The sequence below is a fragment of the Pseudonaja textilis genome, chromosome 1 (assembly GCF_049901715.1).
Source record: "Pseudonaja textilis isolate UNSWEBS1 chromosome 1, rPseTex1.2, whole genome shotgun sequence".
NCBI lineage: Eukaryota > Metazoa > Chordata > Lepidosauria > Squamata > Elapidae > Pseudonaja > Pseudonaja textilis.
This window is the reverse complement of record NC_141990.1, coordinates 134523899-134550605: the sequence shown is the minus strand read 5'-3', so window position 1 is coordinate 134550605 and position 26707 is coordinate 134523899. Positions and strand designations below refer to the sequence as shown.

Here is a 26707-nt window from a genome sequence, read left to right as displayed (position 1 = left end):
CCCACCCCCCAGCCCCTTACTTTAGTCAAGGAAAGTTTTTTAGGCTGCATTTTTAGACTTGAATCAGCAACTTTCGTAAGCAGCCTTAGCACAAGGGAGGAAAGCAAAACTGCAGTGGATGGAGTAAGAGGAAAGTGGGTGGAATGCATCACACCTGGCTGAGGTCAGGATTTCCTGTTTATGTTCTGATGGAGTTGGGGAGGAGAGGGTATCCCTTTTTGTGACCAACAAGAGGCACACTTTTCATGTGTTTCCTGCCCCAAATAGCAGGAAACCACACCAACAGCTTTCAGCAATCAGTGTTGGAGGGACTGAAAAGCAATCAAGAGACATATGCTCCCCATGCTCGACATAGATACATGATAGGAATAACCTGGTGGTTGGGTGGCTTGCAGGGGATTGCACTGTTAATCACTCAAGATATATTTGGTTCCCTTATTGGTGTCCTCTGGCAACAAGGCCTTGCTTGTTAAGGCCCTTCCTCAAGTCCATTTGTTGACAGAAACCACAGCGTGCTCTTTGGACCATAAAAGTACCTGGGGCTCTGTTTCTGCCCTTTCTGTTTTTCCCCCCTTCAATTTCTGTTCATGCAAGGTTATAAATAACAACATAAAGAGCCTAGCCTTCTGTGGAATAAGAACGTCAAAACAAACTTCTTCCTTGGCTTGCAATTTTAGCACCTGTTTTTTCTTCCTCTCCAAGCAGTTGAATATGCTTGAAAACTCTCTTCTTCCTCCACCTACTTCTTTCCTGATGGAACCATCACTCTTAAGAGTTTTTCACCAGCAAGGCTGATGAACAGATCGGAGGTGTAGTCCCAGTTTCAATGGGATAGGTTGCTTTGAAAGAATCTACAACCCTAATTATACGTTCTGTTTATGTTATGGTAACAATCATCAGCTCTCAATTCAGTCCATCCCCTTAGTAGATCTTGAAGATAGCATTCCAAGCTGGATTCTGAGGCAGGAGAATAGGAAAATTATCTTCCCATGCTTTAGCAACCATGCAAACAAGAACAGGATTGTTGGCTTGGTGCATGGAATCTGTTAAGTCTGGGCGGTGGGTCCCAAGAAGAGACAAGACTCGAAATAGTGACAACAGCTCTTTATTAGGAAACCAGATACTGAGACAAGACTCCCAGCCAAGGCAGCTCCTTTATAGAGCTGGCTGTGGCTAGGCAGCCTATGACATGCATTTGAGCTTGCCGCGCTTGGTTTTACCCAATTGCGGCAGCCGAATAAGAACCAATCAGAACGCTTAGTTCTGTCCAATCACGGCCCAGCTTTTCCGGACCAATAGGAATGCAGGCCTACAAGCCTGCTAGTATGGAATACCCCTCCCCTCTTGGTTCCATCCAAGGGGCGTGGTAACGTAATCACGCAAGTAGGTGGGTCTTCGTACCTGCCTACTAGACTTGCGCAGTTCACAGTGTCTCTGTTCACAATCAGGTTTGGACGGGCTCTGCATCGCTCTCAAGCTGCAAGATGGAACTGCCTGGAAGGGTGAGCTGGTCCTCTGGTGGCGACTCCCACCTGGTGATTCCGGGTTGGTTGAGTCGTTTGCTCTGCTGCTCCCACCTGGGCTCTCTGGGCTGGTGGAGCTTGTCCAGCTGCTGCTTCCAGGCAAAGTGCCCATCTGCGACGACCCCCTTCTGGCTGGTAAGTATTGTTGGTTTTTGTTTAATGTCTGTGGGGGGTGTTCTACTTGTACAGATGTTTGTTCATTTTCTGAACTTGAGGTTTCCCCCCCCCCCTCTGATTTCTTGGTTGGAGTCTATGAGGGGGGAAGCGGCCAGCCTGGATCTTAGCTGGTCGATATGACGTTTCCACGACCTCCCATCAGTGATCTCGAGCCGGTAGGAGCGGGGGCCTGTGACTTGGGTGATTTTTGCAGGGATCCAAAGTGGGTCCCCTGTAAAATTTTTGGCAAATACAGTGTCTCCTACCTTGAAGGCGTGGTGCTTGCTGCTGGAACCAAGGGATTTTTCTGGCGTGTAAGCAGGGTGCAGGTGGTCTAGAGGTGACCTGAGTCTTCTGCCCATTAATAGCTCTGCTGGGCTCTTGTTGGTGGTGGTATTTGGTGTAATATGTTGTAGAAGAAGCATCCTGGTGATCTTCTCGTGGATGTTGCCATGTTCCATTTTGTGCAGAGGTTTTTTTTGTAAATTGAATCATGCGTTCAGCTCTACCATTCGCTGCCGGGTGAGCTGGCGATGTCAATGCAATCCCAAAGGGGCCACCGGGAGAGGCTGCCCGAGGCAGTGATAGCACCCACCCAGCCATGGACAGGGAAGCAAGGCAACGGCCTGTGCTGCATTGTCCTCCGAGCTGAGCCCCGCCGACTCAGCGCCTCTGCCCAATGCCTGTGCTGTTGCAGCGTTTGGAGCTGCCAGCACATTTGGAGATGCATGGGGACGGGGACAGGCTGGGCGAGGGGTGGAAAGGATGGACGGCTTTGGGCTGTCTCCGCTGGACCTGCCGGCCAGGGAAGCAGCACTGCCGTCACCTCGCCTCCCTGTTCATGGGTGGGTGGGTGCTATCACTGCCTCGGGCAGCCTCTCCCGGTGGCCCCTTTGGGTTTGGGCTGGAGGGACTTGGGAAGGAAGTCAAGCTCGGGTCAGCCCGACTCTTTCACTTGGCAGGCAGGCGCGCACCTGCAGCTCACTTTCCCAGCTCTGCCCAGCCCGCATGGCTCTGGTGCAGCCCTGGGGGGATGAGCAGAGGGCCCGGCAGGGAGGCACTCGCTGCCTTGGTGAGAGCTCAGTTCCCTCCATAGGAGCACTGGTGGAGAAAAAAAAAAGAGCAAGGCATCTTGTAAATCATGACGATATATAAATAAATACTATATACAATGGTGGGAGTACTTTCCATATGATATGCATTTCTTTTTCAGCCAGCTGTTACCTTAATATGCATATTTGATTTTTGGTATCTTTTTTTTTTTTGCCATCTTTCCTCTTCCTCATTCTCACCCCTTAGTCTTAAATGACCAGACTAGTGATGGAAGCCATTTTGGTTTATAACAGGGGTCTCCAACCTTGACCACTTTAAGAGTTGTGGACTTCAACTCCCAGAATTCTCCAAAGCAAAGCTGGCTGAGGAATTCTGGGAGTTGAAGTCCACAAGTCTTAAAGTGGCCAAGGTTGGAAACTCCTGGTTTATAAAGAAAAGGACTGTCCAACAATCTGGCCTCAGAAAAATTGGACCAGGATTATACAGGAAGTCCTTGTCTTACAACAGTTCATTTGGTGACTGTTCAAAGTTGCAATGGTACTAAAAAAAGTGACTTATGACTGTTTTTCACACGGCCGTTAAAATCGTTGCAGCATCCTCATGGTCATGCAATCAAAATTCAAGTGCTTGACAACTAGCACACATTTATGACAGTTGCAGTGTCCTGGGGTGATGTGATCCCATTTTGTGACCTTTTGACAAGCTATGCCAGAGGGGATGCCAATTCACTTAACAACCATGTTACTAATTTAACAACTGCAGTGATTCACTGCAACGGTGGCGAGGAAAAAATCATAAAATAGGGCAAAACTCCCCATGAACAAATGTTTCATTTAGCAACAGAAATTTTGTATTCAATTGTTGTTCTACATCAAGGACTTACCTGTAGTCCTCTTCTTAGACCAAGGGCCAAGACATGTTAAGAGACATTTTGAGAAAGGGAAAAACATAAGAAAAAAACCCACTATTCTATAAGATACAAAAGACGCAGTACTCAAAATCTGCTGACTACCAGCCCTATATAACTTTACTGAAACATTTGATTTCCTTCTGAAAGTGAGGAAGGAAGGCAGGCAAGCAAAGTGAACCTAGAAGTGAAGTGGAAAATGAGCAAGCATTTTTCTATGCAAATCGAAAACTGCTGTCCTTTCCCCTTTTCTGTCAGCCTGATGAACAAGTAAATTCATCTCTGGTCAAAAGCCAATACTAACACCAATTATTTTCTGTGGAAAGGAGAAAGAAGGGATACGTCACCTTGGCCACTGCCAATATTTTTTTAAGAAGAATATTTGTAGCTCAGGATTGAACTGTGGGGTCCTTGGTGCTCTCCGAGTTTGATTGTTTTCTTATAGATCTGTCATGGCGAACTTATGGCCCGCATGCCGGAAGTGGCCTGCAGAGCCATTTCTCTGGGCACGCCAACAGTCACTTGTTGGTCTTCTGGGTTCCAGCATGCGCATGCGAGAACACCAGAAACCGGAAGAGCAGCTCCCTGGGACGCATGTGTGTGCCAGGAAACTCAGCTTCTGGTTTCTGGCACACACATGTGCGCCATCCAGCTAGTCTTTGCGCACGCATGCACGCCAGAAACTGGAATACCAGGGGAATTGCTCTTCCAGTTTCCCGCACTCCCCCCGCTCGTTGCCAAAAAGGTTCACCAACACTGTTATAGATACTTCATTGCTGAAACTAGGTATCTAGTTACCTGATCATCAGCTAGCGCTGATGATGTTATAGAGACTGGGGTAATCAAACATCTGCAAGAAAACAACCAAGCTCAGAAAGCACCAAGGATTCCTCAGACATTTATTTCAAAAAACCTGCTTCCTGGTGGATACAGATGAGAATATCAAGTTCTACTGATAGGTTGTTCCAGGTTCTACTAGGTAGAGAGTGGTCATTAACTCTGATGAAATATAAACATAAAAATGATGGGAACAGTAGTGAGTAGGGCTCCATTATGAGCTGCAGTAGGGCTGTGGTTAGAGTGCGGTACTGCAGGCTACTTCTGCTGACTGCTGGCTGCCTGCAATTTGGCAGATCGAATCTCACCAGGCTCAAGGTTGACTCAGTCTTCCATTCTTCTGAGGTGGATAAAATGAGGCCCCAAAATTGTTGGGGGCAATATGTCGACTCTGTAAAACACTTAGAGAGGGGCTGTAAAGCACTGTAAAGTGGTATTTAAGTGTAAGTGTTATTGCTATAACATTTCATAAGTAAGATGCAAAGATAAAGATAAATACTACATAAAGAAAGTTATCTCTGCTGAGTTCTTTTTGATCCATACTTGTAGACAAGTTTATTTTATTAAAAATGATTTGCTGATTCTCAAAACTAGATTTTCTTTATCGTAACCAAGTCTATTAAGATGCTCAAGGTTAACACAGCCTTCCATCCTTCCGAGGTGGGTAAAATGATGACCCAGATTGTTGGGGGCAATTGGCTGACTCTGTAAGTCACTTAGAGAGGACTGGAAAGCACTATGAAGGAGTATACAAGTCTAAGTGCTAGGTGGTATTATATTTGTACCTTATTATGGCTGGTTAGTTACCTAACTGCAGCCCTACTGCAGCTCATAATGGAGCCCTACTCACTACTGTTCCCTTCATTTTTATGAGAAACCAGGAGTACAAGTTTCAAAGACAGCTTCTTGGCTAATTAATAGAGTTTGCCTCTATTAGCATTGAGCTGAATTTCTGAGCATGAGGTTGCATCACTGAAATCATCTCATGTGGGAGGAACTTGGATGGCAAAACTCAGCCCATGGGAAAGGTGTGGTAGAATCCCCAGGTATAATGAACCACCCTGATAATGCAATATCAAGGAAGAATGTCTTCCCTGTGGCAAGAGGTCAGACCGCTCTATATAAACACAAAGTTTATGAGAGTTTGTAGGCTTAAATGCAGGTATCTACAAGAACGGTGGTGATGAAATCTACATAAACATTCAGGTTTATTTTTATTTAGACAAAACTCTCATTATGACAAGCAAAGCTAATCCCGGAACTAAGGCTGGTTGTTATGTCTGCTTGATAAAATATTCCCTGCGATTTATAAAACAAGACTTAGCTCCATAGCATATTATGGGACAAAACTTTTCCTTCTCTTAGCTCTGCTACTAAACAGATTTAACCAAGAAATTGGGCATCCAGAGGAATGATAATAATAATAATAATAAAAACAGGTTGTCAGCTGTGACCATGTGATCAAATCCCGCACCCTCAGAGAAATGTCACCCCCAAAGCACCCTCCAAGCAATTAATGTGGAGTATGAAGGATGTATGTTTGTGTTTATTTTCATGGTCATGATGTGCACTGAAGATGGTGTTTGATTTCGTTGTTCGAGGTGCAATGACAATAAAGTAAACTAACTAACTAATCCAGGCTGCGCCACCCACATGGCTGTGGGAACACAAGGTTTGCGTTGCTTGCATTGCGAACAACACGAGGTGGTGAGGGGAGGGGGGAAAGGGCAGTGGGGGGGGGGGAACTTGCCCTACTCACCCCATGCATCTGGCCTGGCACCAGGCTGCTTCTTTCTGCTTCTTTCTTCTTCTGCTTTTGGCTGCACACAAGGAAAGCAGCAAAAGTCTTTCTTTCTCTCCCCCAAACTCTGCCAGAAATGAGTCTTTGGGACCCTGCAAGGCATCCTGCTCCAGAGCCTGTGCCGGCGCAACAAATCTCACAAAGATTCATTTCTGGCAGAGCTTGGAGGAGAGAAAGAAAGACTTCTGCTGCTTCTGCTGCTTTTCTTTCATGAAGCCAAAAGTCTCTCTTTCCCTCTCCCCCCGAGAATGGAGCTGGAGACAGTATCCTGCAATCCCAAATAAAGAATGATCGATCGGTAGGAAAACGGGTAGGGAATTTTCCTGCAGAGTTTTTTGGGGATTTCCCCAGGGTCTCTGGTCCTCGGGATTAAAAATTATGAGTTTGGTGGTCCCTGAGGTCCAAACGGTTGGCGACCCCTGTGTTAGACTACACTTTCCATAGTGGAACCAGCAGGCAGGAAAAGACTGGCTTAGTTCATTGGCATAGCTATACCAAAACTAGCACACTCCTCTCTGACCCCAAAATTTTCTTCTTCATTTGTCTTAGATTTGGACTATTGGATTCAAATTGACCTAAGTCTGGACATGTCCGTCAAAACATTATTTTACAAAGGAACACTCTCTTGTATATCGATCTGAAAATCTATTAGACATTTCCAGGTTTTGTGTTTTTTTGGCAGGGGGAGGACAATAAAATCTTTCCATTCACTCTTTTTCTAGGCTTATCTTTAATAAGATAACGGTATCTCTTTTTCTTGGCCCACTACCCTGAAAACACAAAATACAGGTTAAATAAGTAGTTTGCTTAAAGCTGACAGGCATTGCACAGCACAGGCCCTCCTCCCGTCCATTTTTAGAGGACTGTTGAACCTGGGTTTAGTGTTCTTCCAGGAGAATGTTAAACCCAGGTTTAAATGAAGTGGTGGGCCTAATAGCTGACAGCCATGTGGGAGGAAGGCTGTATATTGCATGGGGAGAGAAATGCCCCCTGCATTGTAAAATAGGGAATGGAACATAGGGCAAGGGATGTCTCTCTCTCTCCCACTGTACCCAAAGCCCCCTCTGCACTGCTCAGCTGATTGGACGCAAGGGGCTTAAACTTGGGGAGAATCTAGGTCAAACCCCAGTAAGTGGTCATTCTAAGGTCTGAAAGATGCATGCAGTATGAGCCTCAGTGGCGCAGTGGTTAGAGTGCAGTACTGCAGGCTACTTCTGCTGACTGTCAGCTGCCTGCAATTTGGCAGTTCATTCTCTCCCCACCCCACCAGGCACAAGGTTGACTCAGCCTTCCATCCTTCTGAGGTGGGTAAAATGAGGTCCCCAAATTGTTGGGGGCAATAGGCTGACTCTGTAAACCACTTAGCCAGGGCTGTAAAGCACTGTAAAGTGGTATTTAAGTCTAAGTGCTATTGCTATAATATTTCATAAGTAAGGTGCAAAGAGAAAGATAAATACTACATAAGGAAAGCTATCTCTGCTGGGTTCTTTTTGACCCATACATGTAGACTGGTTTATTTTATTAAAAATGATTTGCTGATTCTCAAAACTAGATTTTCTTTACCCTAACCATGTCTATTAAGATGCAGGCAGTCATACTGAGCTCAGTGGAATTTCATTACAAGGCATGGAGGGTTGCAACCATGCTTTGATCTCAGTGCAGCAGATGTATTAGAGAGGTGATCCAGATATTTTGAATGACTGCATAGAATATTTTGGCAGATTGTATTTGCTATGCATGAAGACAGCTGTTTGGACCTGTCTTCCCTTATTTACAAAGTCTTAAAAATAAAGAAGCATATTTCTTTTTGGTATCAATCAAATGACACCAATAGAACTGGGCTACACAATATATCTAAAAAACTCCTTCAAAGTGCAGGCTAAATCTCTACTTTCTATTACCTTGAGTTTTACTTGGGAGTAAGTTCCACTGGTGTCCGTAGGGCATGACAGCCTTACTGTTCTAGTTAGTAAGTTAAATATCCAGAGTTCCACTTCCTTCAGGCAGAACCACCCCAAGAATGCTATGAAGTTAGCATGACTCAACCCTCTGTAGCTCATATGAAAAAAAAAAAATTGATCTGGCAGGATTTTTTTTTATTTTTTAAAGTAAATGTGCAGGCATGTCAGTGTTTGTCAAAGCATTTTCCTTTCCTTCTCCCAATTACAAATAATCCTGTTTGATACCTTAGAATAAGGCATTCATATGTGAGTGACAGTGGTGGGATTCAGCCGGTTCTCACCAGTTTGCCTGAACCATTAGTTAATTACTTACGCAGTTCGGAGAACCGGGTAAAAATAAAGTGCAAGAGACAGGTTGCAACTCTCTCTCCCTTCAGTTAATAGCTTCCGGCATACAGCCAAGAACCACTTAACAGTTGCAGCTGGAATGCAGCTGATACATGCTGAGTCAAGTAAATAAACAACAGAAACTGACAGGATTAAGGCAGGAAAACCCATCAATCACCCATCGAGGGATGGGATTAACCTCTTCCCTTCAGGAAGAAGGACAAGATTACAAACATTTTCATTATAAAGAGTATTAAGTAACACTTCTGTGATCAGCTGATCAGCTAGAGTTCCCCAAGACCTTTTGTAGCTGCTGCAATGTTGGCTACTTCTTGTTTCTTTCTGGGGGAAAAGGTACAGGAGAGGACAATGATGCAGCTTGATCATACAAACCGTGAATTTAATGCACGTGTGGTCCAGCCAGCTGTTTTGATTCTGCAGTGTAGCACTCAATTTAGAACATAGAATAATAGAGTTGAAAGGGTTAATGGCTTTTTGGCAGCATGCCCAGGCTTTCAATTAGCATGAGCGGCTGCTCTTAGCTTCTGCTGCGGTTGCTTTGGAGTTGACTTTGGTTTTTTTAAAGGGATGGCTGTTTTAAGTTTTCTGCATTGTTTTAGTGGTTCCTGGCACTGTCCTTTGGGGGTGTACTTCCCATGCTCTTTTTAAAAGCCTCTAGTGATGGAGCACCCACAACTTCTGAAGACAAGCTATTCCACTGGTTGATTGGTCTCACCCTTAGGAAATTTCCCCTTAGTTCTAGGTTGCTTCTCTCTTTGGTTAGTTTCCATCCACTGTTTCTTGCTGTGCCTTTTGGTGCTTTGGAAAATAGATTGATTCCCTCATTTTTGTAGGAGCCCCTCAAATTTCTTGACAGAACAATTAATCATTGGAATGACTTGCCTCCAGAAGTTGTAAATGCTCCAACACTGGAAGTTTTTAAGAAGAGATTGGACAACCATTTGTCCGAAATAGGGCAATTATGCTGTAGTTTCCTGCCTAAGCAGGGGGTTAGACTAGAAGACCTCCAAGGTTCTTTCCAACTCTGTTATTCTACTCTATTCTAAATAATGGAACAGTACTATTTTATGGTGAGTTGGACTAAGGAGAAATTTCCTAAGGGTGAGACCAATCAAGTTGGCCACACCCATCCAATCACATGCCCACCCAGTCATTAGGACAGAGAACTAAAGTACTAACAAAGAAACTCTGCTGCTAACTAAAGAGAGCCAGTTTGGTCTAGTGCAGAGGTCTCAAAACTTTTGAAGTCCACAAGTCTTAAAGTTGCCAAGTTTGAAAACGCCTGGTCTAGCGGTTGAGGCATTAGGACAGAAAGCAGTAGACCATGAGTTCAAGTTCCACTCTCAGCTCAACTCAGAGTATTGTTAATTAGAAAGGCCTAATGCCATGGTTGGATAGAATGAGGATGATAGATAGATAGATAGATAGATAGATAGATAGATAGATAGATAGATAGATAGATAGAGAGAGAGAGAGAGAGAGGCAGGCAGAGGCAGGCAGGCAGGCATTCTATGGAACAGAAAGAATTGCATCTATTTATACTCTGTCACTACTATAACGCCTCACTATTGCTTGAACATTTTTCTTAATAAGTTAGTATGTTAACATGCTAATAGATTTCTCTGTATGATGGCCTTTTTTTCCTGCAAATAACGAAGGTTTACCTTCTGTTCATCCAGATTCACATTCTCACTTAACCCATTGTTGTGAGATCCTTCTTTAGTTAATTTATCCATTTTTTTACTATTCCTCTTCTTCTTGCCTCCTGTTTACAACATATGTATCAGATTTTGTTTGAAAATAGTATTTTAATTGTACTAATTGTTACTCAGTCATCCTTTATTAAGCAGAGCCCAACCTTGCTAATATTTGGATATGAAACCATTAAAAAAAACCTAAAGAATTTAGACTATGCTAGGGAGTTAAAAATAACAAGAAGAACCTTCTTTTAGAAAAAGTCAATGACCACTATTTCTGTATGGTTACCCAAAAAACCCTCTGTGGTTTGTCCAGGAATTTAGGTCAATTCAAAGGTGTCGCTGTCTTTATTAACTTTTTCCTCCAGTTCCTCCTTCGGTAAAATATGCCTCAGTCAGCTTCCATTATTTTTGAAATACAAAATTGTATGTAACATAGTTATGCATATCTGTTCCTTTATAAGCAATATCCCCACTCATGCCTCCATATTTATCAGTGGAATGTATGTTATTCTGTTAAGTAGTATTGTTGAAGAAACTAAGGATAAGTGGAGAAACTAGGAGGCAAATTGTGCTGTCAAAGGATTATTAGAACTGCTGCAGAAATCTAAGCAAGCAATTTCTTTGGTCCAAAGATCATATCAGCTGAAACTCCCTGCAGCATGCTTCTTCATCACACCGTAGTCTATTTTTTCCTCAAATTTCATCCTGTTCTGATTATCATTGCATTATATAACCTAAGCTGCACAGAGATAGATGGATAGCCATACAAATCTTTTAAAGAAGGACATGCAATCTTCATGAAAGCTATCTCAAGTACTTGTCAGGTAGAAAACAAATACAAAAATAAACCACCTAATCATTGATATTTTCTCTATTCCAGATTATGACAGAGTTGATTTCCATTCGTTCCTGATTTGTTCTCTGGAGTCAGGGATGAAGGGGACAAGTTATCTCCTGGATTCAGAGAGTCTGGAAACAGCTGCAAAATGATTCAGATGGTTCTTGCCCAACCCCAATTGCAGGTGAGAGAGATTATTTTTGCCTGGTCCAACATCTCAGTCCAATTACCTGTTCACTATGACTTGAACAGAAGTATAGAACAATGACTTTGATCTAAGACAGGGGCATCAAACTCATGTCATCATGGCTGCATCACATGATGCATCGGGACTTTTTTCTCCTTTGCTAAACAGGGCCTGGGCGTGGCCAGCACATGAAACATCGGGCTGCGAGTTTGACAGCCCTGATCCAAGTATTAACTTGCAATATACAATATAGAAAACTTCCCTCATTTCACTTCGAACAAATCTTCCATTTGACTGTATCAAATGTTTTAACTTTAGCATAGAGCAGTTTTCTTAAAGTGAAAACTTTAGAGATATTTATCTTTTGTAGGTTCTGCCTAGTGAAGATGGTTATGTTTCTGTATAACCTTTAAGCACCACAATTTGTGAATGAACATCGTGCAAATATAAATGGGAGTTTTTAAATCTCTTCCTTCAAAGGGGGAGGAACTGGTCTGACCTCAGGTGGGGAATATTTATGGTATACATGGAGCTACATATTTTACTGGAATCAATGGCGAGGAAATTGTAGAAGATAAAGAACCCAAAGAGGAGCATTAACTGATCCTGGGTTTCTGATGGGATTGTTGCTGTCATGAGGGGTTGGGTAGGGTTTTTTTTTTAATGGTTTTACTATTTGATAGATTTTTTAAAAAATGTTGTAAGTTGCCTGGAGTCATCTATGAGTGAGTTAGGTGGCTATATTAATTTGTTTAATAAATAATAAAATAAATGACAATCAAATAAATAAATAAAAGAACATAATTATCCAAATATGCTAATGGTACAATCTTATATATACCAACCCAAAACTAAAGATCTAATTGGGCTCTAAATGCTTCCAGGATTGCAGTTGCAACTTTTTCCTCTTATTAAGTATCTTCTAAATTAAAACTTTTCCTAGTTGATAGCAGTGCTCATATGTTGAACCAAAAAAGATATAAAAAGTAGTTATACTTGGCTTTGAGCATAGTTTAGCACCATCTTGATTTGCAGATGCCATCAACAGTTTTTTGCTGGTGAGAAAAACTTCATCTGCTGATTTCTGCCGATCAAGTTGCTTTTTAAGACACAAGTGAGGATAGATCCTAATCCTGGTGGATACGCAACTATGTGTTAGATACTTAAGAGTTACCAAAGAACAAATATGAGTGCCTGGTCATATTGATAGATTATTGTTTCCTGTTTAACAATATAAAATCTACAACAATGGAAGTGGGAATCTTGAACATCCATTCAAAGATATTTGAAATTACTTTTAGAAGTTAATTTCAAAGTCTAAATAAGATTATATTTTACATTTGGTAATCTAAATAAGATTATAATTTATTCTATTATTTAAGGTGTGAATTGGGTTCCCATTCTGTGGTCTCTTTTCTAGCCATTCATCCATGTGGGATAGGTAAAAAGCATATTTATCTCTGATAAGAGAAATCCATGGGCAGTTCCCATTCCTCTCTTCCTGACCCTAGAGTTCATTATTTTAAAACATTATATATGTTTTATGTATTAATATTTTATTTGTACACTGTCTGGAGTCCATTTGTGAGGGAGATGGGCAGTTTAAAAATGTGATAAATCAAAATATTTTTTAAAACTATCTAGGGGCAATCCAGAACAGCAGCCTTAAGGTGCTCCTGTTACTGGTTAAGCTGTAAACTGGTTGAAAAAAATGTTATCTAGCTTACAACACTTGGTCAATGAAGCTAGCTAGGTGCTGAACCTCAGACTGGGGGTTATTGTAGGCACCAACTGAACAATCCCACTGCTGATGTGCCCTCCCATCCCGGTGTCATCACCATCGTGCATTGCCTGTGAATGAACTCTGTCATGTTCCATTCCCCAAGTGCACACATATAGGAAAACACAATTCCAAGATGTTGGATGTTTCTAGAGCATCCTACTCAAAGCGACCATGGCCATCTCCAGAGTTGCATATGCTGCATTCTCTACTTAATGTTGAATAAGTAGCAGTAATAAAGTTTCATTATATCAACGAAAGAAATAGTACCAGTAAACTGAAGAATTGCAAGGTAGAACAGAAGGGAAGAGGCAGACTCGTTATCACAGGACATCGATTCATTGAAATCTCCATCAAATTATGGCCAGTGAAGATGACGGAATTTGCAAAGATGGCAAAATTGGCTTATTGACTGATCAAAGGCATACATTTATCAGTGAATTAGGAAATTCTTTATGAACCTTTTGCTGAAAATTGGAAAAAAAAAAGGACCGGTGATGTATGGATTGGAATATTAGAAAGAGTAAATATGGGAAGAAGAGAATTATGGTGTAACGTTAAGAAGAAGGATGGATGATAAATTTATTTCTGACCGCTGTAGAGAAAATCAGAAGCCCATCTTTTTTCTTTTTTTTCTCTTTTCTTTATCTATTCACTTTTTTTTAAAAAAAAAAGTACTGTTTTTGCTATTGTGTAATTTTTTTAAATAAAAAATGATCTTTTAAAACTTTATCAAAGCCCAAAAGACTGAAAAGTATTCTTGTAAAGGCCCCTACCATAGAGCAAGGGACTTGGTACCCAAAGGTTGACCATACTGTATCTGCACCAATGAGAGTAGGGCATTGGCATTGCTGTCACAGACCCAGCAGCCAACTGGAGGAAGGGCTGTTTACAAATGAAGGGCATTGCGCATACTAGACTGCAAGACTTAAGATGACACAAGATAATACCTCAATGGAGCCAATGGATAAATAATATGGTAGAACTGGAGGAAAATTCTGCTGATTCTGTTGCATGGAGCCCTAAACCCAACAGTGGAAACAGGAATATATAATGAACAGATGAACACACAAAATGACTGTATTTACCCCTCAAATGCAACTGTAACTCCTGCCCATATCAACACTAGTTTGGACTGCTGTGAGGAACACTTTCTCTGTCCTATGTCAGTTAGTTCAATCTGTGAAGAATCAGTTCATAATGCCCCTCTTGTAAGATAAGAGGAATAGTGATTCGTAACCAACCCTTTTTCATAGATGTGCCCATACTTTAGAAGAGACTCCCCCCACCCCCCACCTGCTCCCAGTCTCTTGACTTTCCACAAGCTATTAAAACTTCAGACACCTTTGGGGGAGATGAACTGATGCCACATGACAGATTAGTATATGATTATTTGTTGTTGATTATTATGTTCTTCTGCCATGGATGGTTTTTTTCTATTTCTGTCAACATATGTAAAGCACCAGACTCCTCTTGGGTGTGGCAGAATATACATTAACTCTTTTTAAAAAAAATGACAAAATGACAAAAATAACACAGGGAAACAAAACATTGTTGAGTACTATGTTTAAGCTATTTTGTGTGGGTTAATCCTGAGGTTTGATCAACCGAGGAATAGCTGAGGAAGTTTGTACAAATACTGAAAGAATTGCGGGGCGGTGTTTTACAAATACTGAAAGAATGGGCTCCTTTTGTCAGCGTTCCAGCAAACCTTCATTCCAATCAGTAACTCCGAGACAGACATATCTCAAAAGTAGCTTTATTAGAATAGCAACTGGCACATCTGTGCAATCCTGAATCTAAAGTTTTTCAGGCTTTCCACAATTTCCCAAACTACAAATCCATCCCTCCTTGGTTGTCATCACATCACATGGCCCAGTCACAATCTGTCCAAAAGTAAATCCTTATTTCATCCTGCGCTATACTATATGACCTTGAACTAACAAAAGAATTTTATTTTGTCTACTAGAGCTACTTAATTGAAATCAACCCCCTCCCACTTTCTCAGGCTATGTGGCAGTGTGGAATATGGCTTCCAATGCTGACGCCTTTATGACCCACAGGCACAGAAGGCTACTGGTTTCCTTCTGCCCTATTCCTTCAACAAACTGGGTCCTGTGAGGCTTTAAGCGGAGCAGGCAGGCATGAAGTATCGCTGCCATCACTGACACAATACTTTGCTACCAGTCCTGTTTCCTCAGCAACAGTGGTGTAACCACTACCACTCCCCTTTTTCTCCTCCATTATTTGGATATCCAGAAGTGGCATTGGTTAAGTTCAGACCATCCTATGGGAGCCCCAGTTTCTTCCCAGCACTTGCTGCTGTCTGCTATAAAAGAGGAAATTGATGGCACTCAGGAGTCCAGTAGAGCAGAATGAGACAACTTGCCAGGGACAGCTTGCCACAGCCAACTCATTGCAGCCAACTCCCCATGGTCAACTTGGCACAAGACAATTCACCATGGCCAACACGCCATGGGACAAATCAACGATTCAATTTAATTATTTAAAATTAAGAAATGGTTTTAATTCTTGTCATTCACATTTCATTTTATCCCTCCTTTTGCATACTTTCTTTAATGATTCTATTCTATCATTTCTTCCATATTAGCGTAACTCTTGTTCAGCAGCGAGTTGGCCATGGCATGTTGGCCATGCTGAGTTGTCCTAGACTTCCATTAGAGATGATGAAGAAGACACAGCCAAGGCTTATTATTATAGCCTGGAGGGCTTAGCACCAGAATGCTCTCACCACTGAAGGGAGCATTCGTGGGATTTGGGTTGAGGCATAGAGAGTTTTATTCATCCCTCAAGTAGTGCACAATCGAAAGACGTGGAGAGATGTGGCCAATAGAATGCCCAAAAGTCAGACACAGCTGAATGGATAACATCATCATCCATCCATCCATCCATCCATCCATCCTGCTATTTCCGAACAATAAATTGACATGAAAGTTGAGTTCTTGATTATTCAAGCCAATCCTCCTTTAAGCTGAGTGTAACCTGTGATGACCAGACAAATCGGTCCACGTTGTTCTTTTTATAATAATGTAAAAATATGTTGCCATTGGAAAGTTTTCAACTTTTCACTTTAACCCATAGCTCTGGGTTTTTCTATAGGTTCCCCATCTAATTACAAGCAGGGCCCGATCTTCTCCCAAGGGAAGCTAGGGTCAATGAGGAACTGCCACTTAGCTGGGCATTTAATTGTTCTTTTGTCTACAGCCTGGATGCACCTTTCACTGGAATATGTTCAGTAGCACACATTCAGCTTAAGCCTATTATTTTCCAAGAGCGTGAGCATGCTTAATGCTACTGGCTTGTAGCCAACAGGTTTGGAAAGAGATGCATGACCACATTTAAACTCCATGCAGGGAGTTGCTTTGATTTGCACCCACAGACTTCATCTGTGACCAGTTTTGGGTTTCAGAGGAATTTGCAGTAACATATACAATACCTCAAAAAAAACCCTGCCTGTATCATAATTTCAGAAAGGACACCTCATAACAGTGTTTCTGTATATTGTGCATAAAATAATTATGTGTAAAATAAATATAAGGGTGTTTCTGTATAATTTATATGTCCGTACAACACTATAATAAAGGATTAAGTTAACCTGCAGCAGTCTGTACACTCTTTGGATTGAAAGTCAACTTTTGAAAAGCTTATTAGCGGAAATCTCCATGAGTAATGGGAATCTGACATTTCAAGAAATAGGAGAACTACAATTCTAATCTTTATACAATGATGACTTGGAAGGGTAGAATCAATGCAATTGAAAGTTTATCCTTGGTGAAGTCTGCCCTTGTCCTAGAAACATGATAAGGTATGGTACTAAATACAAAGAAACAAAAAACCCAACAAGTCTGTATCTAATTCATCCTCCATGCCATTGAGAATGTCATCATCTTCTCATTTGCAAAATCTGCTACTGGACCTTCAGCTTTTGCATCGATGCGATAGAATCATCAAGGATTTCAATACTTGTATCTATTCCTGTCATAAATGTTGGGGGGGGGGTTTGCTCCCCCATTCAGGCATCTTCCCTATTGCTCTCTATCAGACTGAACTGAATCAAACTTGGCAACCACTCAAAAGGCAATAGCTGTAGATCTGAAACCCTGTTGTAAGGGGATTTTTTGATCTCTCCCTGAATGGCTAATCTATATTTCATAACTCAGAAAGTCAGCATTTCCTTTATGTAATTGCACCAAGAGGAAGTACACAAGGCCTTTGTGGAACCTGAAAAGTCTACTGCCTTGGGCCATTTTTTAATGTGCCATAAATTATTCAGTAAGTAGGCGCTCGCCATTCTATTTACAGTAAGTTGGAGCTCGGTGTGCATGCAGGATACATAGCTAACATGAAACAGCACTGGCTGGAGCTGCCAAGAGCTGAAGTGATTGCTGGAGTCATTAGTCTTGTATTATCCTCCATAGGGCAGACCCTCCGGTTGTCTAACTCAGCAGATTCCCCCTCGACCTCAGTGCAGCTATGTTGATTTACACCTCCTGGGGATCAGAGGGGTCAGTGGAAAGGGCAGAGTAACTTTGGCTGCATGTAATTAAGCACATCCTTAAATTTCTTGCGACTTGGAGAATTTAATGTCTAGTCCATTTTTCCACCAGCGGCTGAAACTATATGCAAGAATACAATAAGATTTTCCAAGTGGTTTAACCTTCAGAGTTAAATGTGTTGATCAGTCAGGTTGGCTGCTTCTACCAAAAGTAGTAATATGGCTTTTTCCCTGTTTTTTTTTTTTTAAAATAGGTAGAGATGTTTTAATTTTAGGAAATCAAATTACTTTTCTTTTCATAGAGGTTTTTCTAATAATTGTTGGGTGTTAAAAGATTACCTGGATGGGGGCATAAAATGGTTTAATTGCTTGTTATTACTGGTGTTATAAAAGGGATGTGGTGGCTCAGTGGCTAAAATCCTGAGCTTGTCAATCAGAAAAGTTGGCAGTTCGGCGGTTCGAATCCCTAGCGCCGCGGGACAGTGACCTCCCGTTACTTGTCCCAGCTTCTGCCAACCTAGCAGTTTGAAAGCATATAAAAATGCAAGTAGAAAAATAGGGACCCCTTCGGTGGGAAGGTAACTGCATTTGGTGCGCCTCTGGCATTTAGTCATGCCAGCCACATGACCACAGAGACATCTTCAGACAGTGCTGGCTCTTCAGCTTGGTAACAGGAGCACCGCACCGTAGAGCCGGAAATGTCTAGCACATGAGGGGAACCTTTATCTTTTACCTTATTACTGGTGGATCAACTCTTTCAGAATCTTTTTTCACCTTATCCTGGCTATATAGCAAGGCCTACATTTCAGAGCTGGATCTTTCCAATTTCTCTATTGAAGTGAATCTATTAAGAACAATAAATCTTATACTAGTTTACACATAAACAGAAACATTATATGCTTTCTCAATGTTGAGAAAAGTTTGAGTTTGTACAGAATAATTATTATTCATCAAAAGTTTGCGGCTGCTCTGTTCTCGATTGTCTCCTCTTTCTAGCATTTGTTGTTGAACTACAATTCCCAACTGCTCATCCTGACCTTGGCAAAAAAATGTTGGAAGTTGTACTTCAACTGCATAGCCAAAGGTTCTCCTTGCCTGTCTTAGCTTGATATGCAAAGAAGGGTTTTTAATGTGTGTTTTACAAGCAAGTCAGGAAGCAAAACTCGCTTCTACCTTCCAACTGTGGCTTAAAAATAAGCCAGTTTTCCCATTTTGCATGATAAACAGGCCATGAACTAAGGCAGAGTTCCCCAACTTTTTTGGCTTTGCAGACTGGGGGGGGAGGGGGGAAGAGAGAGGATGGTCCCACATGTGTGGTGGGCAAGCACATATGCACAGCTCCCTTGGCATGAGCAGTAATTATGCATGCCTGCTGCTCACACAAGTGGAGCATGCGCACACATGGTTCCCCATTATTTGTGCATGTGGGGATGTGTACATGCGGGTGTTTGCCCATCATTTCCAAGGCCTGGGAGTGGGCCATGGCCCAAGGGTTAGGGACCCCTGAACTAAGGCTTTGTGATCTGATTAGTAGAATGATCCAGGTGAGAATGATTGGTCTGAATAGCCCAGCATAGTTTCTGTTGAGTGATAAAAGTTCTAAAGACCTACAGTATGTTTCCTGGATACATATTCCATAGCAAAGTTTCTCAAACTGTGGGTAGGCACCCATAAGCAGCACAAGTGAACTTCTGACTCCTGTTCCTTATTTCCAGTCATATTCCTTCCCCTAGAAAAAGGGGTGGGATTCAAATTTTTTAACAACCAGTTCTGTGGGCATGTCTTAGTTGGTGGTGTGGCTTGGTGGTCATGTTACTGGGTGGACGTGGCTTGGTGGTCATGTTATTGGCTGGGTGTGGCCAACTCAATATCACTCACATCGAGGCATGCATCTCCTCGCCTGGCCTCTCATGACTGTGGGGATGCTGCAACAGTCGTAAGTGTGAAAAATGGTCATAAGTCACTTTTTTCAGTGCCATTGTAACTTTGAATGATCACTCCACACAAGCAAAGTACCAGCAAAAGAGGGAAAGAAAACTCCAGAGAGGTTCCTGAGACAGGAAGTTTAGTACTGCAAAGAATGTAATAAGGGTTAACGGAGAGGCAGTTTCTGTAAGCAACACCAGAATGTTTCCTTCCTGCCTTCCTTACAGGATTAGGCCAGTAATTTCTTCTAACAACCAGTTCTCTGAACTGCTTAGAATGTTAACAACCGGTTCTAGAGAATAGGTGCGAACTGGTAGAATCCCAATCCTGCCCAGAAACTCTTGAAGCATCTTGGAGCTCATGGCATATTTTAATCCAATAAGTTTTGGATTCATCCACAGCTTCATTTTCCTCAGTTTCACAATGTGTTCCTTCCTTTGGGTGCTTCCAGCAGCACAAGAATGAAACTCCCCTGTCAAATGCAAAAAGCCTTCTTCTGGGACTGTTGTGGATGCTGCAGCTGCTGTGTGAGGTGGCCTTTCATCTACCACCAAAACATCAGGGCAATAAAGCAAATCAGGCAACAACTATCTACTACAGTGTATTTCAGACTTGGCAACTTCTAAGATGTATGGACTTCAACTTCCAGCATTTCCCAGCAAGGGATTTGAACAACAGTGTTATAGAATGAGAAATACCTCAGAATGGCAGAAAAGTCTTAGTTGGAGGATCGCATGCAATCTTCACTCTTCTGAGCTTATAGTTCTCGGAGGATTCCATTCACTGTAGCTTTCCAACTACACTACTTCTCAAAGAATAAAACTGTGACAAAGGAGAGGAAAATAACAACTCACTTACCTTGGAGGCCATAAGAGCAAAGAAGCAAGTCTGGTAGTTATATAGGACACGGACATTTATGTATATGTGTTTGTATTTCCAAATATTTTGGGTGCACAGGGGCAGGAGAGGCAGCTGGATTTGTTATATTTACTATGGAGATTTGGATCAAAAGCTGAGCTGTAAAGCCAGTCTAATTCTTTACTCTCTTGCCAAATGCAATTCAATCAGTAATAGTGTTGAAAGAGGCATCTGTATACTTGTGATTTCTTCCAGATTGATAAATCCTTGTATATGTTCTCCAGATGTATTGTTTCTGCAATCCCTCTGCTGGGCTTTTTAGGTAGGATTCCAAGAAACTCTCAGAGAGAAAATGTAAAACCGGTTATTATATTCCCAGTATTTCTGGCTATATTAAAAAAAAAGACCCAGGCTTTCTTTCCATTAAACTCCCACTAAAAAACAAAATGTAAAATATAATCACAGCCACCATCCATTTGATTTAAGCATCCGTTTCCACTCACATGTTTGACATTAGCAGTAAATGCAGGCAGCCAAGACGATCTAAAATTTTGGATTATACATTTTATAACATATTAATACTTCAATAACTTTCTGGATTGCTGGTTCCCCAACCATGAGGTGGTCTCTCTGAATCGGCAGGAACATTCCTAGACCTACGTTTATGGGCGCTGACACGCCCGAACCAAATACTCTAGTTGATGACTTGCTCATTATGTTTGAACACATCCACTGTAGCACGTCCTTATCAGGCCATTCTTTTCAGAGTTTAATTTCATTAAAACACAGCAATTCTACATGGCATCAAGTCTGTGTTTTCTAATGAATTAGGAGATGACTTCCCTGTAAGAAAGGGCTTGGAGGAAAAGGGACTGATTCCTGGCTCCATTATCTATGTCAGGGGTCGCCAACCTTTTGGACCTCAGGGACCACCAAAATCATAATTTTAGATCCCAGGGACCACTAACTGGTTCTGTGGGCATGGCCTAATTTTTGGGTGTGGCTTGGTGGTCATGTGACTGGCTGGGCATGGCTTGTATGGTAAATATTATAAATACTTATATAAATATTGAATTTTTTATTTAAAAAGAGCAACTTTTACCCAAAATCAGGCAAAGCAGGCAGGCAGATTGAGTTGCTTACAGAATCACAGATTCATTCAGAAATCTATCTGCCATTGGCTGGCTTAGTCTGTCACATAAAATTTGCTTACAAGCAAACTCATAAAATTTGCTTGCAAGCAAACTCACAAAATTAATTCACAACACACCATGCATGTAAATATTGAATTTTTTATTTAAAAAAAGAGCAACTTTTACCCAAAATCAGGCAAAGCAGGCAGATTGAGTTGCTCACAGAATCATTCAGTGATCTATCTATCTGCCATCGGCTAGCTCAGTCTCTCAAATTTGTTTGCCGTTAGTCTGCACTGAATTTGCTTGCAAGCAAACCTTCAATTTTAAGAGAGGTTCAGCTGTACTTAAAAGCAGAGCCAAAGATCTAAAGACTAGCTAGAAAGCAAGAAATCCAACCATTTTCTGCTTCCTAGCCAATTTAAATCTCCCAGCACTGCAGAACAGAAGATGGTCAGAAAAAGGAAAAACAGAAATTTAGCAGGCAAGTTTGCTGGATAAGGAGTGAGTGGGCCGCAGAGAAATCTCACTCCCAGAGCACCCCACAAAGCAATTAATCCAGGCTGCGCAGGCTGCGCCACCCACATGACCCGCGGAAACCCTCCCGCCCACTCACTCCTTATCCAGCAAACTTGCCTGCTAAATTTCTGTTTTTCCTTTTTCCGACCATCATCTGTTCTGCTGTGCTGGGAGATTTAGATTACCGATGGGATTCAAAATTTTTTACTACCAGTTCTGTGGGCGTGGCTTGGTAGGCATGGCAGGGGAAAAATACTGCAAAATCTCCATTCCCTCCCCACCCCACTAACCTGCTTTCCAGCTCCATTCTCCTGTGCAGGGCAACAAAAGAAGACCCAGCCAATCAGCCGGGACTTGGGAGGCAGAGAAGAGATGGGGGTGGGGCCAGTCAGAGGTGGCATTTGCTGGTTCTCTAAACTACTCAAAATTTCCGCTACCAGTTCTGCAGAACTGGTCAGAACCTGCTGAATACCACGCCTGCAAACAATGTCATAATCAAGGGCTGAGTATAGCTACGTTGTCCTTGTGCTGTTAGAGGTCCTAAGTCTGGAGCTTGTAAGGGTAGAGAGAAGTAAGATCTTTCCCCAGCCTGGCCATGAAACCATTTGATTATTGTTTTCTGCTGAAGTGAAGTTGAATGTTGATGGACGTCTGCCTGCTGACTTTTTAAAATGTTACGCTAGCTCAGAATTAAATAAAGAACAGAGGAGAGGACATTCACCTGCCAACATTTTCCATGGCTCCACAATTCAGTCAATCAGTGAGGATCACAAGAGAAAACAACTACTGGTAACAAGCATGAGTTTACATTCATTTTGTTAGCTTTTTCCGGGGGGGGGGGAGTTGGGGGTGGCAGGGGGAGGTTTTAAATCAAACTTACTAGACTGTTGAGAAATCTTGACATTTTCAACATTTGCCCAAACAGCAGGGTGACTTGTGTCTTCCTTCAAAACAGTAAATATTAAGCGCAATATTGCTTGCTCTTTCATCAAAAGGTATTTAACAGTGTGGTTTCCAGGGCAAGTTGATGTGGATAAGGAGTTGGTGTCAATCATCGCAGTTTCGGGACTAAAATGAAAGGGCACTGCTTGGGTACCTAAGCAGTTTCATTTAAAGAAAGAAAAGGGGGGGGGGAAGACACCTCAAGCAGAAAACCCCCCCTCCTGAATAACTTCAAAACCCTGAGAGTCTCCTCTAATGGATGTAAATTGTCTGCCCTGGAGATAAAAGGATCAGGAAAGTGTCAGGAAAGACAGTTGCGTGAAGATATCCCCTTCTTCAAAAGCCCTGTGGACGGATCTGAGGGTTTTCTTGCCCCGGCTATATCTCCCAAACAAACCCTTGTTCTCCCCTCCTCTTAGTCTGAAATCTTCAGCCTCTGAGGTCTAAAATGTGCCGACCATTACTTTTTTAAATATTTTATTGGTTTTATTTGTAATTTTTATTGGTTCTATTGTAAGTACCCAACACTCAGAATCATTGAAAATTGGGCAGCCTACAAGTTTAATATATTATTATGGTTGGGCACATAGTCAGCCAGATGTTTAGACTGGATTTTGCATATTGGTCCACCTATCTAGGCTTTTCCAAAGACCTGGGATAGGCAGATGTGGATGTTTGATGGTGGTGGTGTCACAGGATGTAAGCTACTCCAAATAAAGCTGCCTTTTGCAACTGACTACTTTTTTTTACTTTTACTTTTATTGTCATTGCACCTTGTACAACACCATCTTCAGTGCACATCATGACCATGACCATGAAAATAAACACAAACACACATCCTTCACCCTTCACACATTGAACTGGAAACCCCCGACACCACACCAACACTGCACTATACAGAATCCAAAAGAGCTACTGCCCTGGGATAGAAGCTGTTTTTCAGCCTACTTGTTTTTATTATTTTGTACCATCTGCCAGATGATAATAGTTCAAAAAAAAAGGTTCCCAGGATGAGATGGATCTTTGAGGATGTTTTGAACTTTCTTAAGGCAGCAGGAGCTATAAAGCTCTTCCAAAAAGGGGAGAGGGCAACCAATGATCTTCTGGGCAATGACATTAACCCTCTGGAGTGCTTTCCTATCTGCCACTGTGCAATTGGCAAACCATACAGAGGTGCAGTATGTTAAAATGTTAAAATGATTGTGATTTTGTCAATGCTGATAGTGTTCAACAGGTACTTGAATGTTTTGGGATTGCACTCAAGAGTCCTATTGGCACTGTCTTTGCTTTCTTTTGCAACAGTCATTCTACTTCTATTTGCAGTTCTTTGCATTTTGTGATTTTTATCCAAGTTTTTCTCTTCTCTTCTGCTCATCCAGGAACTGCAATTTCCATGATCCAGACTTTTTTTTATCTTTCTTATTGACAACTGTTAATTCTGACGTGCTATGTGGCATGCGCTTGTCTGCTTGATTTCTAAAGTCCCAAAGCACTTTAGTTACTTCATTTTTGTTACTTTCTCTATTTTGTGGTACCAACAGTTCTTGCTTGAAGGTAAAACGGTATTTCCTGCCTATATTCTCATCTAGCATTGTTACTATTTTGTCATGCCGTTGTTTGTAGTCAGTCTGTGTAAACCCTGTTTGAGATTCAGTTTTTGAATGCAGATAATCCTAATTATCCTCTGGGCGGGGGAGTCTGTTCCAGCATAAAAATGCAGAAAAGCAAACTGCGATGAATAACATGGTATTTGGGGTATGGGGGTGCTTCTTCCCACTTTCTACATGCCATGCTAGAGTGTCCACATATGGGCCAAGGAGAATCAGACTGATCAAACAATATTGCAATGTACAGTGCAAACCTCAGTCATTTTTTCTGCATAAGACACACAATTTTACACAGGATCCAAAACAAAAAGCACCCATAAACACCGCAATGCTGCTTTTGTTACTACAATGAGCTCTTGTGGATACCGCTGATGCAGCGTGTCAAAATTTCCTCTCTTTCTTCTCCTCACACAGCCACGGGAGATCTCATGGGATCATCCAAGTTTCAAGCTTCCACAATGCAGATCTATCACCAAAGAGTAATGAGAATTAGCAAATACAGTTCCATTTTACAGACGACCCAACCCTAATCCTTTAAAAAGGATACATTATACACACACCAGGGGTGGGCTGTGGGGGTTCGCGGGGGGTTGGGAGAGCCCCCAGCTAAGATTCTGTAAAGTTCAGAGAACCCCCAAATCCCACTCCTCGCTGGCCCCACCCACCCTGCCCCGCCCCTCCCAGGAATCTTCACGTGGTCCATTTTGGATGTAGGTAAATGCAGGGCGCGTGGAATCTTGGAGAAGGAGAGAAATGGGCTTCCCCAAAGTTCGGGAAAGCTAGAAACAGGCCTGTTTCTGGCTTCTAGAGAGCCTCCGGAGCCCGGGGAGGCCATTTTCATCCTCCAGGAAGCTCTAGGACAACCTCCCGAGCCTGGGCAGGGCCAAAACATCCCCCGCTGCTGTATTTCAGGAGGCCGACTACGACATGCACACCATAGCCATACCCACCGAGCAACAGAGCAGAGAACCCGTTACTAAAACTTTTGGAGCCCACCCCTGACAAACACCAAAGTCTACCTCCCATTTTACATACTCTCTATGTAATTAAAACCAAAACTAAAACTGCAGATACCCTTAAGACACATATCAAGGTCTGGTCTCTGGTGATCAGTTGTAAATATACAAAATTACTGCAAAAAAAAACAACCACCCCAAGTCCATAGATAGCAAGGACCACCTGTTTTCCACTGTGCCATCTGCAAGCCACTGGGAAACCAACACATATATAAAAGGATTCACATGCAAATATGATATTGGCAGTGCAAGAAAATGTGTGTATATCCATGGATGGCACACAATGGAATAGAGAGATGGCTTCATAGATTAAACAATGACACTCCATTTTGGAGGGGAAAAGGAAAAAATGCCACCCAACCATTTACTATTCACTTCACACAATAGTGAATGCTTGCCAGCTTGCTTGCTTGCCTGCCTGCCTGCCCACTTTCTAATTATGGTTTTTGAGACAGTCTACTGAATCACCCATTTTTATATGCTCCAGTATGCTTATTAATCCATCCCTCTAGAATTTACCTCAACAGACAAATAAAAATAATAATAAAAGGGGGAACCTATGCTCAGTGACTGTTTCACTGACAATGGTGCATTTTCTCAGAGGGGGGAATGAAATAAAGATCCACAATTTTACATGAATGTCGTTAAAAAAATATGTGTCTTAGTGTCAGTCTTTTAAAAACTCTGGAATATAAAGTGCCCAGATGTGACACTTACTGATAGGAACAATTTTAAAATATGTACAGCTTAGACCAGGGACCCCCAAACTTGGCAACTTTAAGACTTGTGGATAGCATAGCTGGCTGGAGAATTCTGGGAGTTGAAGTCCACAAGTCATAAACTTGCCAAGTTTGGAGACCTCCGATTTAGACCTTTCTGTTTAGGATATGTTAAAATAGTGAAAGACTCGCTGGCTGCAAATCCTGAGAGCTGCAGGCCCAGTTTATCTGGAGGGCTTTTCATGAAAGAACTACTGCTATGCACAATTAATAGGAATTGTGCTTCCATCACTGATACCGCTTTTCCAGCTGCAGTGACTGTGCCTGAACACTGATGCCCAAAGGCGGGAAACCTAGCTTTGCAAATCTCCAGGTTTCCT

At 42.0% G+C, this 26707-nt stretch overlaps 1 long non-coding RNA gene across 1 annotated transcript; it reads right to left on the bottom strand.

Annotated features, from left to right (window-relative positions):
• Positions 1–1089: 1089 nt before the first annotated feature.
• LOC148127826 (uncharacterized) lies at positions 1090–4195 on the bottom strand. Its single transcript, XR_015740266.1, has 2 exons — positions 3987–4195; positions 1090–2780 (listed from the first exon to the last, which is right to left on the bottom strand). It is a non-coding gene; the product is annotated as an uncharacterized LOC148127826 (long non-coding RNA).
• Between the last annotated feature and the right edge of the window lie 22512 nt (positions 4196–26707).